Genomic DNA, 12324 nt, shown 5'->3' with positions numbered 1-12324 from the left:
AAACACAATTATTAATAAATTAATTGAGTCCAGAAACTTAATTGAGCTTTGCAATGACCAAACACTTGTCATGATTTCAGATGAATCTAAGCACATGGGAAAACATTCTCCAAATCGACCCAAAATTCATCTCAGACCGTCGATCTTTCTTTTAATCAATGGTAGAGATTTCAAATAGAATCTTGAAATACACGTGTCCCAATTTTGAATTAATTTAATTATTTATATTTAAAAAAATTATATCAAAAAAATATAATTTATAATAATTCTTATAATAGTTATAATATAATATAAATAAAGGAGATTTTCTTTTCTATTATAGAAATGATTTTCTTTTCTATCATAAACTTTTTATTATAAAGATGATATGAAAAATTCAATGAAGATATATTAAATTTTATAAAACAAAATTGGTGCAAGATATGAAACAAGTGCCATTAATACTTGTCTTTAGTTTTTATATAAATCTAATTTAAATTTAATAAATTTATTGTAATATATAAAATATTTTAATTAATAAAAATGTTATATAATTATATTTTTCTGTAATGATGTTAATTTAAATTTTATTCATAAATATAATAATTGATATATATGTTCTATTACATATATATCATATGGTTATAATTATATTATATTATATTATAAATAATTATATTATATGTTCTATTATATAATAAATAATAATAAATCTTAAATGATTATATAATATAAGTAATATTATTTTTAATTGAATGACAAAAAATATATTATAATTTATAAAAAATACATTATTTAAATATAAATATAAATCAATGCACTTACATTAAAAAAATAAAAATATTAATGTTAATGAATCACATTGAAAATAAAATATTTAACTCTTAGGCCTAAGCCTACCATCAAGTACTAATAATAAATTATAATGACAATAGTTTAATTTACATAAAATAATTAAAATTTAAAAATATAATTACAAATGTTATATTTGTATTCATATTTATTATTTAGTTTCAAAATTAATATGTAATATAGTTTAATTATCTACAAATGATCAACATATATTGATAATTGTGATAATTGTTTATAAATATAATTATTAATAATATTAACCGAGTCTTCCAATCAGCGGACACATGTCACGATTCTGGATGAATTTAGGCATATGAAAAAATATTTCTCAAATCGCCCCAAAATTCATCTTGGATCGTCAATCTTTCTTTTATGCAACAATCAGAATTTCAAGTAGAATCTTCAAGTACACGTGTCCCAGTTTTGGGTAGAAATAGACTTTATCTTCAATCTTATAAAATTTGGTCCAAAATAGAGCCACGATCATTGAATTTTTTTTACATGTCATATTAATTAATATAGAGAAAAATGTTGAAATAAATATTGTTAAAAAAATTATTATTAATTATCATTATTTTACTTTTAAGCTTGAACATGTCAAAATCATGATGTTAATTTAATTATATATATATATAATTTTTTATTATTATTATAGTTTTAATATAATATAAATAAAAGATTTTCTTTTTTATTATAGAAATGATTCTCTTTTCTATCATAAACTTTATATTGTAAAGATGATATGAAAAATTCAATGAAGATATATTAAATTTTATAAAATAAAATTGGTGCAAGATATGAAATAATAATGACAATAGTTTAATGTAAATAAAATAATTACAATTAAAAAATATAATTTCAAATGCTATATTTTTATTTTTATTTATTATTTAGTTTTAAAATTAAAATGTAATATAGTTAAATTATCTATAAATTATTAACATATATTGAAAATTGTGATAATTGTTTATATACTATTCTTCATTATTTAAAAGATTTCATAATTAAAAAAAGTTAGGAATAGGTGACAAGATAGATATGAAATAAAAATTTGACACATAAATTATTAAAATTATTTTTAACTTTGTTAAGGGTATAATCTTTATTTTTCCTTGAAATTCGCTCTTATCGCTCCATTTGTTTTAACCAATCAGATTAAAGAAAAATAGTTTTAGAAATTACAAAACTTTTAATTGGATAATTTTGTATTGAACAATTTTTTATTATAAACCATTAATTAAGTATATTATATGAAACCATAAAGGGAATCGGGATTGTTGAAACACTTTTTTTTTGTTTCTAAGTTCTAACTTTATAACTGTTAACAGTTAATTATTTTTAACAAAGTCACAGACTAACATTTCAACAGTGCATTGAGAATTGAGATGCCAAAAACAAAGTCATAGACTAACAAGAACAATGATTTGAGAAGCCAAAAACTATTGTTTTCATTGATAATATTTTAGACTGTACAATGTACATAATACTGATTCATACCATAGATATTCAAAATAGCTGATTAAATCAGCCAAGTTTTACTATTTTGTAATTTACAAAAAAGGGCAAGGCCCAATCTAAAGAAAAAATACAAATATCTTAGAAATATATTTTTTCCCTAAGGGAAATGGTTAAGGAAACAATATTCAGGAAACAAGGAACAAGGAACCAGGGAACCAACGAGGCTAGAAGCATTAGCAGGCTGAGGGGCTGAGGGCTTGAACTCTTCAATCAGAAAGGTCTTCAAGTCCCTCCACGAGGAATCTATTGGAGAAGATGATGTCACTGAATTCATCCAACCATGTGAAGTTTGTCTCGCTAACGTCGTCCAACAATAACCACTTCCATAGAAAATCCATTCCAAGCCGCGCCCACTTTTGATGGCTAGTCAATTGTCATTCATTCATGCTGAGTAGGAAAGGATTCTTATGTATAATGCACCCTATGCCTTCCTCCCAGTACTTGTCTGCTACATCTACAAAAGGGATGCCAATGTCCATTGATGTTGTGGCTAGAGTTCCTTGTGTGCATTTCTTTTCATTCTATCTTTGTGTATTATGATGGATGGTTATATCTATTTGATGGATGATTTTACTTATTGTATTGTAACTTGTTGTAGGGCCCATTTGCCGTTGCACCAAAAGCCATGACTGTTAGTGAACATGGAACACCACATAATTAACCACCTGTGGGCAGGGGAGCGCGTCGCATCACCCAACAATCTCCCCCTCGACGCGCATACCAGGTGCTTACGCGGGTCGGGAAGGCACCGGGGAGATTTGAACCCATGACCAGGCCAAAACCAGTCTCTGATACCAATTGTAGGGCCCATTTGCCGTTGCACCAAAAGCCATGACTGTTAGTGAACATGGAACACCACATAATTAACCACCTGTGGGCAGGGGAGCGCGTCGCATCACCCAACACTTGTTTCATGGATCCGAAAGGGATGATGTAATCTATTTTTATAAATGTATATTCTTTTAGCCTTTCATACCCTATGACATGTACAGTAGATGATTGTGCATTCTAAATTTATTGCCAAGTAGCATTCAAAACAAATGTATATTATTTAAATGGATTTGGACTTGTAGTTATTATTTTACGTGGATGTGTTATTTATTGGACTTAGTATTTTTTAAATTTAAATGTGACTCAATGTCTTAGGATCCTTAAGGAATGTAATATGTTATGTTTTTTTATGTATGATTGTATGTTATTACTTCCACTACTTTATGATTATTGTACATGTTATTCTTTTATATATAAAATATGTTTGATAAACTTAGTAAAACTTTAGGTTAGTTCTTTTGGATCCCTTGGTGAGGTGTTACATTCCTCAACCTCTCCTACAAGATCATGGCTAAAAATCTTACTAGAAGGATTGTTGGGACGCTGGGGGAGATCATATTTGTCACCCAAACTAGCTCAATAAAAGAAAGTTATATTTTGCAAAACAGTATTACTAGTTGGGGGGCTCTACAGTAGGCCAAGGAGGATGATCAAAATTTTGCCATGATCTTTTTGGATTTTGAGAAGGCTTATGATAGGATTGGATGACCTTTTGAATTTGAAATGTGTAAGGCATTTGATTTCCTCCCTACTTTTGTAGATAGATTGATACACTATAACGATAGTGTTAGGAATACAGGTTTGGTTGTCACTTGGATATGCTAGTTATAGGTTGTATTCAGTATAGGTTTTGTCATTGATGTCAACATATATTCTTGAGCTCAAGACAAACATGGATTCTGTACATCATTGAAGATTATTGGCTTAGCGAAGTTGGCACATAACAGGTTAAGCTATGTGAGCTTATTATTGTGTTCACAAATGAGCATAGATTCTACATCTATGTTTACTTATGTTTTTTTGACTATTGGCTAAGTTATAGCTCATTTGGTGAAGACTAGTAGAGAACCAGTAAGCAAGAAATATTGTAAGAGACAAATGTAGGGGGATTGGTTGTATTTTATTAGTGAAGTGAAATTAAGGTTAGAGATCTTGGGTCATGGTTGAAGACATGTTTGTGAAGCTATTTTTGTGATAGCAAATTTTAAGGATCATTCTGGAGAGAGCACAAAAGTAAAACATGTGATATGTTTTACTAGAAATTAATTTTGTGTAGTGTGTTGATTTTTATTGAAGGTTGAGGTATTAATATCACATAATGTATGGGAACCTTATTGTAACATTTGTAATGATGTATTAGAAGGTATGTATGCCTTAGTGAGGTCTTGTGTAATCAATTGTACATTGAGAAAAATTTAACAAGTCAACCTAATTAGTTGTCTAGATAGGGTATAAAGGAAAGATGTTTTCCTTGATTGTAAACCATCATGTATGTAATGTATATGGTCAGAGGATGCAAATTTGATCAAAGTACAATAGAAGAGTGATGTAGGTACATGGTGTTGAGCTTCAAAGGAATTGTATTGGCATTTGAGTTGCAACATTGGTCATTTCAGTATACTAGGTTTGTTATCCTAAAGATCTACTCTTCATTGTTGACTGAAGCAAATTGGATAGTGAGTTCAATTGTATTCTTATCAGTATTTAACAGGGTTAGAACCTTCTAACAAGGGTTCAAGGTCTCCTGAAAAATTCCTTTAATAGGGATTGTTGTATTGATTGCATTGTATTTGGCTCTTAATAGGGCCAAATCCTTTCACAAGGAACTTTTATAATAGTACATTATCTTGTGGGTGTCATCTCAACTGGTGTTTTCCCTATTCAACAAATCATTGTGTCAATGTGTATAGTTTATCTCTTTTTATGCTTCATTATTTTGGTTAGTGAAGTTGGATATAAGTTTGATTTAGTCACAACTAACTCACCCCCTCCCCTTTTAGGATTGTGTGTGGACCTTTACTTTCTAATAATTGGTATTGTCGTGTTTTATTAGGAAGCTTAATAGCTAGAGGAGATCCATGACATTCAAGAAAGAGTAAGATTTGATAGAGAACACTATGACAGTTGGAAGGATAAGACGTGAACTCATTTGACCTGCATGGGGATTGATTACTAGTTGATTACAAAGACTATTAGTGTAATGATAAATGAAAGTGATCTACCCTCATGTACAAATGATGAAAAGCTCTTTATGTATAATATGTATTGTAATGCCTCTCATTTTTTAATTATGTACCATGTCTAGTTTTTTATTCGAGAGATACTTTAATATATTCATGTTTATGTGCATTTGAGATGCTTTGATGACTCTACATTATTTTTATCACTAACATCATAGCTAATAGATGTTAAGATGTTATATTGTTCAATTTGATAATATCCACATGATGATTCTAGTGATTTGACATGATGACTTATGATGATAATTGGTTTTTTTTGCATTCAAACATGGGTCTTGTTTACTCTGCATCTATGGAAAGTTCATAATTTTTAGATAGACTTCTAACTCCAAAGTTTGTGGGGATTATATAATTGTAGGGTTAAAAGTTTTATGAACCTATAGACCTTCGTAATCATGTGAAGTATATATGCAATATTATGGAGTTAGTGACTTATTTGGTGCAAGGGTTTATGGGGTTTAAGGGATTCGTGGACCTACTGACCTCTAGAACTCTATAACTCTAACATTGGCATGGAGTTAATAATTTTTTTAAGGACTATCAATCTTCACTGGTCAAACACAACAACTCAATGTCAAATAGTGTTTCTAACAAGACCAAGAGACAAAGATCAAACTTGTAGATGCATTCTTTAATGACAACCAAACCCTAGACCCTAAATCAATGAGACATAAAAACCTAATGCTTGGGAAACCCACACAACCATAGACAAATTGGAAGAAAGAAATAAATCAAAACCCTAGGGCTAGACCACAAAAGAACAAGCAAAGAAACAATCTCAAAGATGAGAAAAAGGGGGCACACTAGCAAAAGGATGATCATAGACATAATGGAGAAGAAAATGTGAATCTTTGAGCGTAGGAGAAAATGACAAGTGTAGCTTAAAATTGGCAAAGAGCAAAGAGAATGAATGAGTAAAAAGCATACTCTCTTCACCTTACAAAGACCCATAATAGGCTTTACATCAGCCCTAGGGTTTCTACTATAAGTGCAAAGACAATAGAGTTACAGACCTTCACAGGTCCACACCTCCATAGGAAAGGTTCTTTAGTGTTTTGAAGGTATGCGATGTTCGAGCTTTGCATCCCAAGTGGAAGACGAGGAGACCTCAAATAATTGAGGTTGCCAGGTTACAAAACTCTACAACTTTACAGCTTTGAAGAGGTATCCTGAAAAGATAAAACCTTATGGGGTTGCAAAGCTTTGTAGCTCCACAACTCTGTAAGTCCACAAAAGGACTTGGAGGAAACAAAGAGAGGATCTTGCAAGGCTGTGTAGCTTCACAACTCTTGAACTCCGCAAGTCTACAAAATTGGACATAGGAGGTAAAAAAATAAAACATGAAAAGTAGAAATTGAGACTAAGGACAAGAAACCAAGACCCTACCAGATAACCAAGGAACCCTCAGGAGAGAACATCTTCTGAATTATCGGGAGAGCATGGATTAGAAGATATGATAACAAAATAAAAAAGGGAGCCCCCACTTTTACAATGTGGTGTGTATTGTGGAACCACACAAAAAAGGCCTCCTTATGAACAATCACATTTATCTTCTATTGAGCTGCTCGGATGGTTGATAAATAGACTAAAGGAACCTTAGAGTTGATTTCATCAACTTTTCAATAGAGAAATCTATCTTAGATTTTTTCCATTACCGTTGTGTAAAAATTACACTTAACAAGGATCTAGATAAAACCATTTATAGTTCACATCATTTTGGACATGTTTATTATTACATTCCTCAACCTTACAATTAGTTGTACACATCGTGAGTTCAAGAACAAGATTATCTTTATGTAGAGGGGAAATTTTCTTTGCACATGTGGAATCATCCTCAATAGGGTCTTTTTCAATAGTAGGTCTTTCTTAACATTCTTCTTCCTTATTTTATGGGTCAAAAAAGTTAAAGGTGGAATTTTGGAATGTGTCTCCATATCCATGAGGTTCTTGCATTTCCTCTTAGTCTCGTCAAGCATTAAATTAGTGACATCCTAAACAAAAACTCCTTATTCAAGATCTTGAATTAAATTTTCTTTTATAGTTCTATAAAGGGCAAGGCTTTTATTTGAATTTCTTTTATAATTATCTAGATTGAGGATTATCATTTTGGGATAAAAAGGACAGATAGGTACAACAACATTCAACCTTTATTTGTATTGTTTGAACTATGAATAAATGTATCGATTCCAACTTTACTAATGTTACCATTTACATCTTCAATTCCACACCAATTTTTCACCCAAACCTTTTAAGAACCTACAAGGAATATAGGCCACCTTGTGTTTGATCTCTTTTTTTAAGAGAATCTAGCGGATTTCAATATTGCATGTCATGAAAGACTTCATATTTTGAACCAAAATTTGGGCATAGGGTCTCCTTATTTTGTTAACAATGATTCCAAGGGAGTGATGACCTTGCAAATTCTGGTGTAAACTCTTGTACCCCAAGAACCAAAAGATTATACAAGGCTCTTCAATCCTTTTTCTTCCTTTAGTTATGTATCTACAACCAAAGATTGATGAACCTTATGTTTAAGGCTTTAGAGTTGATAGTACTTTTGCTGCACATTTTTTAATAATCATGCAAATATATGATCTTTGTAGGGGTCTAGCTTTCTCATTTTAGTTTCATAGCTACTTTCTTTGAAGGTGTCCCAGAATAAATATAGATTTTAATCATCTTCTACTATTATTTCTTGGAAAGTTGGTGGAGACTATCTCTTGGGACGAAGATGGTTTATTTGTATGTCTGTGTTGGGTGGATATTTTGCAACCGACAGTTTTAAAATCCAGTCACAAAATAGGATGACTAGTGATAGCATGTGAGATAGAGTCTCTCCTACCTTAAAGGGAAGGCTCCCCCTTCTCACTATTGCTTGGATCAACTCAAGGTAAGCAAGAAGTCGTGAGATTTTGTAAAAGGGGTCTTACCAATATTCTCTCTTCTTATCTTTCAAGAAAGTATCCACTTAGTCTTGGAGAGAGTAATGGTCATGGTGAATCTCTAACTACACTTCTATCAAGAGATGGAAATAGTGATACCATAAACCCTCACTAACTCAAAGGTTAGCTGAAAATGTACCTATTTGGCTCTGAGTCTGGTTGTACTTATATATGGAAAAGTTTTACAATTAGGGAACAAACACTCCTAAGAGTAAGAATAACTTAACCATTTTGCGAATTAAGAAGAAAATATAAGCTATAGACAAAGCTTCTAGCTATACACTTCCACAATTGCTCCTGGTCAAAGCTCTAGTTCCAATTACTTCTTAACTCTTTTGTATTCAATTCATGAGATACAATTACCAATAACACAAGATAACATGAATCAAAGATAACTTGGATGAATTATAGATAAAGCTTACAATTTACACAAATAACAATCTCACTTAATCAAAGTGAAGTCTCAAATACTCCTTTATATTCACTTTCTCTCCCAAAATAGTGTTTACACAAACAAAGTTCTATTGGCACAATTTCTCCAGAGCTCTCTTGCATAAAGATAATGATGATTTTACAATAAGGGGAACTCCTTTATATAGGCACAGGAGTTGAGAAAAAGGTGGAGGAAAAAGTGAGAGCAACTCAACCAACTTTGACCTAGTCTAACTACAGGAGAAAATAAAGGGTTGCATGCACCTGCACATGCAACTTGTATTACATCCTTTTACATAGATGTAATTAAACTTTTTCATGTAATGCATCCTTTACAACAACTAATATGAAATAAAAACAAGAACAACAATCTTAAAGATTGTTTCTTAGTGCCTTGAATTTGACAATGATGCCATGCACTATGAGAAGATCAACAATTTCCATAGTCTTTGATATGACTTCTACTCTCATTGCATTTTCATATGTTGATCGCACAACTTTAGAATTTGTTGTTGCAGTATCTAACAAGTGTTTTTTCAAGGATTTATACAAGACAAACTTATTCATCGTGTGCAAACCAAAGTCTTCAGAATCTACATCAGCATTGATCTTGATTGTATATTTTGATATTACTCTCTTTGTTGCAATAAGATTGCTAAATTCATCAGTAACATGACATCTCATCTGTTCCAAATCACAAGTAACACTTGTTTCAACTGCTTGACAATCTCCAAAAGCCACCTGCAACTTTGTGATCAACTTCGTCAATGTCTCCTCTTTGTAACCAATGAGCCCTTAAAATTTGAAGAACATTCACATGATGAAAGAATGTCACATGAGACCAAGGCATCCAAATCAAATTTCACCATTTCATCCCAATCATCAAGGATTTCCTTTAAGTTATCTGCTTCTTGAGTCTAAGAAGAAATTAAGTTTCACTCCATTTCATTCATCTCTTTGACATGCCTAAGAACTACAAATATTTCCATGATGGCTTAAACTCCTTCAAAAATGATTTCCTGTATCCAAGACTTGGTGGCTTCAATCAACCTTCTCTCCTTAGATGTTTGAGACATAACAACATCACTCTGAGAAGATTATTTCTAGATGACCTCATTTGGACAAGAGATATCCTGTTTCAGTTGATTTTTATTTTCCCAAAGCTCATGATTTTTCTTTGATACATCAACCAATGCATCTTGAGCATCTTGCGAACAACTCAAACATGATTGCTTTCCAATCTCAACCTTTGTAAACTTGTAATTAGAATGAGTAAGTTCCTCAACAAGTTTTTCTGCTAGGGCCTCAACAACTTCAACAAATTTGGTTTTATCATAATCAACCAAAATTTTGGAAACAATCTTATCTTTCAAAGATTTGGATTTGGTCTTCTTAACAAGAAGATTGTCTAGAGGAACAACCACTTTTCTCCTCTTCGTTTTTATTTTTCTCAACCATGTAGGTAGACTAAAATTTTCATCAGTATAAGCAGGTACAGTGGAAACCATTAGCATTGATCCAAATTGTATTTTTATAGTGACTGAGAAAGATTTAGTCTGTACAACTAAAGGCATGGGAACATGTTGAGAAGACTCCGTCATGAAAAGCTCAAATCCTGTCAAAGATGTATCAAGTTGGGAAACTTGACCACTGGTAAGAGTTGGAAAATCTTCAAACACATTTGCTAAATGATTGTATTGTTCATGTGCAGGGATGTGAGGAGCAGTAGAGGAAATAGGAAGAGTCGTGGTATTAACCTCCAAAACTAGAATGGAAGGAGTGAAAATAATAGAGAATGAATCCACACCATCATCAACCTCATGCAAAAAAGGCTCTTCATGTATAGAAGATGTACAAGCTTGTACAAGCTTTGGAGGAGATATGATCATGATTTCCCCTTCTTCATTTGAATCTCCTTTATAAAATTTTGTTTCCAATTCCTCTTCTGATTCTTCCACTGATTCATGAATTGGTTCAGGAACTTGAGATGAATTAGCTCCTTTTCTACCCTTCAATTTGAATTTGAGGGAACCCTTAGCATCAGAGGATGAGGCATCATATTTCCCTATGATTTCTAATTGTCACTTTCAGCTAAGAGGACCAAAACTTCCACAATCCAAGCCCATGTTAGGATTTACTCTTTTAAGGCCTTTATTTTTCAACCATTTGTTGGTGTTTACCAAGACGGATTGAAACCTATCTATGATAGACATGCCTTCATTTTGTTGCCACTGGATAGGAAAAGGGCACTTCTTATCAAAGTTGGCTTGATGAAACTCTGGATCAAGGATGTTTCCATCATCTTCAACTTGGAAATATGAAGGGATTTCCAGCATGTTAAAATTAATCATCTGCTACAAGGTTAATCCGATGTAGTCCATCTTCATGATGTCAAGTTTCATCCTCATATCAACCAGATGTCCTCGATGTGATGAACATGAGTGTAGGCTCTTTTCATCTAAGAGTTCATCTCTTGATAGTTAAAATCAAATCTGGCCTTGAACTTCTTCAAGGTGATCAACTACAACTTTGCTTCCATGTTCTTTGCTTTAGGCACAGAAATGATCGAATAGTTTCCAATAGCAAAAGGTTTTGCTAAGGTAATGCTCAAACCAGGCCTATGCAAAACATGTTGATCACTAGATAGCTTCATCAAGATGATTTGATCTGTAGCATACCTAGGTAAGGTATACGACTCACCTTTGAAATATCCAACTCTCAAGTATGTCAAAGTGCGAAATTGAATAAAAATACAGTCGTATTGGTTCACCTTCTCCCATGTTGCATCAAATACTCTTTTGATAGATAATTATTTATTGAACAAGCACCAAAAATGCCCAAAAAAAGCATCTTGAACTCTTCTATAATGGAATTTATTGTTTTCCAGAATGTGATTTGGTCATAGTAATCCCAAATAGGAACCTGGAGAAAATCTTGGTTGAAAAACCAGAGAAAGATCCCATGGCAACAGAAATGTAAAGAAGATAAGAATTCATATAGAACTTTCAAACAAATAAAGTCATCATCCTTCTCTTCTGGGAAGGCATCATGAATATAGATGAAACAAGGAAGGTTTTGGCCATTTCATTTCTAAAATGACTGACAATGTCCAAAATTGAGATCTTTGTTATACATATGACATTCATTCAATTTTCATAGGTAAAACTCCCTCTTATGATTTAATTTGATTTTCTGAGTATATTCAAAGAAAGAACTAACATCTAAGTATAGTCATATTGCAAATGTGAATAATGATTCTAAGCTAGCTTAAAGAGGTGATTTGACATGAAATCCAAATCACCAAAAATGTATTATTAAAGAATAGGTAAAGAGTTCCTTGGTAAATAGAAAGAAAAATTCTTTTGATATGAACATAGAGAGACTATTTAGAATAGGAAAATATCATGGAATACCATCATAACACAAATTTTAATCTATAGTCAAGGAAGAACGTAACAAATGCACAACTTTGCACATGTACACATTCTTGCTAAATGATAATTACATTGAAATTCATGATGCAATGTTCA

This window comes from Cupressus sempervirens, chromosome 8, assembly GCF_028749045.1.
Source record: "Cupressus sempervirens isolate cs-2001-9-10 chromosome 8, ASM2874904v1, whole genome shotgun sequence".
Taxonomy (NCBI): domain Eukaryota; kingdom Viridiplantae; phylum Streptophyta; class Pinopsida; order Cupressales; family Cupressaceae; genus Cupressus; species Cupressus sempervirens.
The sequence above is the reverse complement of the archived record's forward strand: the minus strand, read 5'-3'. Positions refer to the sequence as shown.